Here is a 6,199-nt window from a genome sequence, read left to right on the forward strand (position 1 = left end):
TTATTGTATTTTTGTAGTATTCCTGAAGTATTTTTCTAGTATTTCTGTCGTATTGTTGTAGTATTTACAAAATAAAATTGTTGTAGTATATCAGTAGTATTTTTGTAGTACTTCTGTCATAATAATTCTGTATGTAAGTATTACTGTAGTGGTATATTTGTTTTATTTCTTTAGATTTATTTTAAAAATATTTTCATAATAGCATTTTTGTTGAATTTCTTTCATATTTTTGTAATATTGCTGTAGTTGTATTTTTCATTAAGTAGTAATGTTGTTGTTTTTCTATAGTATTTTTTCTTTTCAGAACAAAACCAAAAGAATATACAATATTAGGTTCTTGTTTTAAAGCACTTAATTTAGTATTTTGTTCTGTAGTAATTTTGTAGGATTTGGTAGTATTTTTGTCATAGTTTTTTATATAAAGGGACAAGTGGACACGATTTGCACCCAAAAACATGTTTTTATGAGTAGTTCTTTATTTTATTTACTGTTGTTGCTCCCGATAAGCAGGTAGGAGTCTTGCATGGACGACGCCGCTATCGGTGTATGAATGTAATGAATGAGTGTGAAGCACATAGTAAAGCGCTTTGCGAAGTCTTCAGTGACTTGAAAAGCGCTATATAAATGCAGACCACTTACCATACCATTTACCAAATGCAGCTTTGGCAGCCATATTGAATGTGGCAAGTCATATGCAAAATTCCACCTGGATGAGTCATAATTGACTACTGAAATTTAACCATGTTGTTTTGGGGAGCCAAATCAATAAAGAACTTCTTGTATGAAATATAAAATACTATTCATGCACTCTTAAAACACATAAAGATCTTTTAATGTTTTTATTCTATTAAATCATTTTTCTGACTTGTATAGCTCAAGTTGCAACTGTTTACTTAAAAAAACACATTTCAACGTTTTTTTATTATTATGTAAGATATCATAATTTTTTTAAATGATTGATTGAGCAAGCGTCTATAGTTATTTCGGGTTTCTTTTTTCCTCCAAGCGCGAAATACAAGTATATTTACATGATTTAGAGAGAAAATGCAATTCACTACGGTCATTTGAATAGATGTGTTAGTGACGAACCCTCCAGTAGAGGGCAGTAGTTCACATCCTCAAAGCAGAATAAATTGAAGCCATAAAAACTCTGCTAGGCTTTTATTTATAATGTCATATTGCATGCTGTGGCATCGTGTTCTTTTAATGCTGACTCTACTCGTTTACTACTGCAGAATCATTTTCGCTTACACTTGAAGGATCTGCCTGTAAACGTTGGCTTTTCCCCCCTGCTTTGCACGCATTTGAATTTGTGATATTTTAACAGAAATTGGAAAAAAGAAGTACCTTGGAGCCCTAGGAAATGATTGAATATCCCAGGGTGCTGACATCAAAACAAAATAATGCCAATAAAGAAACAATGACTTGTATAGTGGTTAGCTAAGAAGCGTTAAAACTGCAAACCTCAACGACTCCAACTAAAGTAAACATTTTTATGATTTTTATTCATACCTAAAAAATAATAATAAACAAATTACAAAAGATAATCGGGTGGCACGGCGGCTGGGTGGTTAGCGTGCAGCCCCACGGTGCAAAGGTTCAGGGTTCAAGTCATTATGAGCAGTGCAGATTATGGATGGATTGACAAAAGATAATTGTAAATCTTAAAAATTTAAGGTGCAAAATTAAACTTTTAGGGATATGAATGGTCTGTATATATATATATATATATATATATATATATATATATATATATATATATATATATATATATATATATATATATATGTATATATATATATATGTATATATATATAGCATGTTCAAGTCACTTAAGACTTCCCCAAGTGCTTTACAATGTGCTTCACTCTCATTAATTGGCAAAGGAAGTGCATGCTGTAAATGCTAATGAGGTGACTAACACGAGCATCAGCCCGTGTGCGCTCTGTAAGTAGTCAGAGCACATGCAAGGCTAGCCACATTAGCATTAGCGTTACATATCCAGTGCTAGCTAGTCCTGCAAAATTGTGCTTTGCTAAAGTACAAGTATTTTTACGTGTAAACATATGTGATTAACTTTGAGTTAAATATATAAAAAAAAAACTCAAATAAGAGGACGGCATGCCGGCTGAGTGGTTAGTGCGTCTGTGGCACAGTTCTGAGGTCATGGGATCAAATCCAGCTATCTGCCTACCTGGGTGGAGTTTGCCTGTCTCAAGCCACATTTATTTATATAGCCCTTAATCACAAAAATGTCTAAAAGGACTGCACAGAATTGCAATTACACCATTACCTGATAATAAACCAACAAGCAGTCAAGGAAAAGCTGTGGGTGCTCTGTGGATTATTCTCGCGTTCAGGAAACTGAAGTGGGAGAAAAGACTGCTGGTCCTGCCTCCAGGTACATCTAAGCTAACAACTCTCTTAAAGAGATACCCAAATTCTAAAACATAACAAATGTGAGAAAATAGTACATCTTTTTGGTATAATATATATCTATATATATTCCATTGTTATGTTCCAATTATATTCAAAGATAATGCATTTTGAAGACAGGCTGTCTCGTCTTTGCCTTCCTGAGCTGTGATATCATCAGGGTAACACCGGCTCCCACGCAAGCCAGTCACCATATTGGTTAACATGTTAATTAGTCGAGTAGGTTTTGTGGGTTTTAGCCAAATTTGGGGAGTTTTTCTTGAGAATGCCTGTGTTAGGTGCACCAATGGTACAATAAATCACAAGCAGCCATAATGAGGTGAACTGGCAAAAATAACACCAATAGACCCAGCCAGAACACGGCAGGATTGCCAGCTGCTAAAACAGTAAGCAGCCAGGCTACCTGGGAACCTACAATAAAAAACGGCCACGGCAACAAACACAAACCCAGCCAGGAAAAAACAAGGAACATGGCAGCCTAGCCAGCTTGCCGACTGCTAATGGGGCTCACTTGGACCAAACAAAATTGGAAGCTTATGGCAGCCGGACGCACACGGACAATATTGTACTGATTGCAAGACATGCGGCGGTAAAACACAAAGGAAAAGCAACATTTGCCTACCTAAAAGGAGGCGAAGGCTAAAAGGGAATACACGCTGTACACAATGGCCGGTAAACTTGATGGTCGAAGCTGGCAACTAAAACAAAAGAGTCACAAGTCCCCCAGCAACACGGTAAGCAAAGTTCCAAATTCTCCAAGCATAAATGAGCTCAATCGCTGTTTACTACAATCGCTGTCTGTTTTTCAACGGGACCCGCCTTTGTTCTGATCCGTTGTTATGATCCTTTGTTTTCTTCAGGATACGTCACACCTCTGTAGGATATTAGGCAAATCACTCAGACTAAATTTCTCGAGTCCCCCAGCAACATTTCTGCATGATTATGGGAAGGAACACTATATGGGTTTTTTGCCTTATTGAAAAAAAAGGTATTTCAAAATCGCTCTAAGGCACTTCTGCAGGGCTTATATCTCACCAACGCCAGATCCATTACCTATGAAACAGATGACCTGGAGCTACAACTCGTGGGAAACCGCTACATTTGAGACGGTTGTGTTTTATTCATCATGGAGACCTGGCTCCATTCAAGGTTCAGCCAGCTACTCTCTAAATTACTTTCTTGCACGGAAAGAAGGAGCCCACAAATTTCAATGTATTTTTTTGTAATGATCAATTCTGTGTTCTGTGTTTTTCTGTAGATGTTTTTTGGAGATCTCTAGTTTTTATTTGGTTACAGTCTTATACACTGAATCGGTAATGACGTCATTTTGAGGTAAATTCTACTCCTGGTTTCATGATTACTGATGTGGGGCACCTGAGTCTGCTCTGTTGGCGCCAACAGCCGTGGACGCTGATTGGCTGCTTCCTCTTTTTTAAACCCCCGCTCTCCTGACAACACTCGTCAGATCGTTTGTGAACCTACGCTACTCGCTAGGCAAACTTTTGTGACTCCTGACTCTATCCTGCCCTGTTCTCCGTCTGATTCCTTTTGCCGACCTTTTTCTGAACCAGTTTACGTTTTTGCTCCTCCGTTCCGGCCATCGATTTGTTTTTTCCTCGCTCTCGACTTTTCCTGCGCTCGACACGAAAGAGCCACTTCCGCGTTCCCACCGATCTGCTACCTGTGACCAACGATCCCCGGATCGTGGGTGCAAGTCCTTTCCTCCTTTTAAATAAAACTGAGTAAAACGAACGCAATTGGGTCCCGTCTCCGTTCCTGGTCTGTGACACCTGGGAGAGTTTATGAAGGTGCGAGGCTACTTTGCAGATTTTTTCACGGGGTTTCAGGTCCCCCATTGACCGCAATAACCGAGGGATTACTTTATAAGGCACACCCTATTTTAAGCTGCACCTTTCTGGCTGATTTAAGCTTTTAGGTGCGCCTTATAGTCCAGAAAATACGGTCATTGCATGTGGATCACTAGTTGGGAGTTTCTACTCCAAACCTGTTCTGTCAGCCCTCTGCACTGCATTGTGCTTGTAGGCTCCTGAAGTAATTGCATCCAAATCCCCCCCCCCCCCCCCCCCCCTATATCTCCCCTCTCTTTTGTGCTTGATATCACTGCTAACGCCCACTAACTCTAATTTTGCCCCGCCTACCGTTCTCTGTCTCGCTGTTCTCTCTACCAGCCCACAACTCCTCAGGCGATGCTGCTGCCTCATCTTTGATTGTGTTTGATGAACAGATGAAGATGGGAGCATGGGGGGAGTGAAATAAAAAGTGGAAAGAGCTTTTAAGGATAGAGAGGTGCACTTTATTCCTTGTGATCCCTGCAGACGGCTGGCTCTGTGTTTATTCGGGAGAGAATTCGGGTAAGTAAGCCACTATTACATTGTATTGCACGTATGCCATTAAGTTTTATGCTGACCGTGCATGATCTTTTACATAGAATAATGTTTTTTGGTGTAAAATAGTATGCAATTTTTACCCCAAAATGTGGAATAGCCTTAAAGGGATACCTAAATTCTAAAATATACAAAATGTGAGAAAACAGTACATGCTTTTTGCTTTTTATGCACTTTGAAGACAGTCTGTCTCATCTTTGACTTTCTGAGATCTGATGTCATGTGAAGAACACCAGAAAGCCAGTCACCCTATGGGTGTACACGTTAACTAGTCGAAAAGGTTTCGAGAGTTTTTAGCCAAGTTTGGGTAGTTTTTTGGAGACTGGCTTTGGGTTGTGTCGCAGATGGGTGCAGCAATGGTACAACAAATGGCGAGCAGCCAAAATCAGGCAAACTGGCAAAAATAACACACATAGAGCTAACAGGGGCTAAACCAGCCACGGCACGGCAGAGTAGCCACCTTCTGAAAATCGCTAACCGGGACTGATTGGCAGAAAAACGGGAGGCTGGCCGACTAAAAACATGCAGTGAACAGCCAGGATAACTGGGAGCCAACAACAGAAAATTATTATGGCAACGAACGCAGTCGTAAATGCACCAAATGAGCACGGCAGGCTACGCGAATACTATGAAGAGCCAACTGGGACCAATCGGCAGAAAAAAACAGGAGGCTGGCTCACCAAAATCAGTACTTTACTGTACTGTACTGATCTGTACTGTACTATGCTATGTTATACTATGCCATACGATGCTATGCTATGATATACTATACTATACTATACTATTCTATTCTACTCTACTCTACTCTACTCTAAGTTAATGAAAGAAATCATTTTATCCGGGTAACTTCAATCAAATATTTTTTTAAATTGCTTTAATTCGAAATCAAATGTGACTCTGTCCCACTTGTGTATGAATACTACATTACTCCCCCAAGATATAAGCGATGTGCTGGATTTGGTGTTGTTTTAATGAAGAGATTTGACTTGAATTCTTGAATTTTACACCGACTACTTGAAGCAGACCCTGCAGAATAGGAAAAAGGTACTCGGGCTATTTTTGGCTCCAGTGGATTATGTCATAATTAAGTATGAAGCAAAGGGCACACATTTCACGTCACCGCTGACTTTCTGTGACATTTACAGCCGTTTCCAATTCATCGGATGTCAGACAGTTGACAGAAATGTCTGTTTATTTTAGATATTATTTATGTATTTTATATCTATTTTTCTTTGTTACCGAATGTTTTTTTTTATTTTGTTTTCCTAATCAATTTAAAAAAAAACTCTAAAATGATTTATATTTTGTAATGGCACATCATTTTGTTCTTGTTTTAAGAATGATAGAGTAAAGGAAAC

This window comes from Urocampus carinirostris, chromosome 6, assembly GCF_059441175.1.
Source record: "Urocampus carinirostris isolate Australia breed hairy pipefish chromosome 6, RoL_Ucar_1.0, whole genome shotgun sequence".
Classification (NCBI taxonomy): domain Eukaryota; kingdom Metazoa; phylum Chordata; class Actinopteri; order Syngnathiformes; family Syngnathidae; genus Urocampus; species Urocampus carinirostris.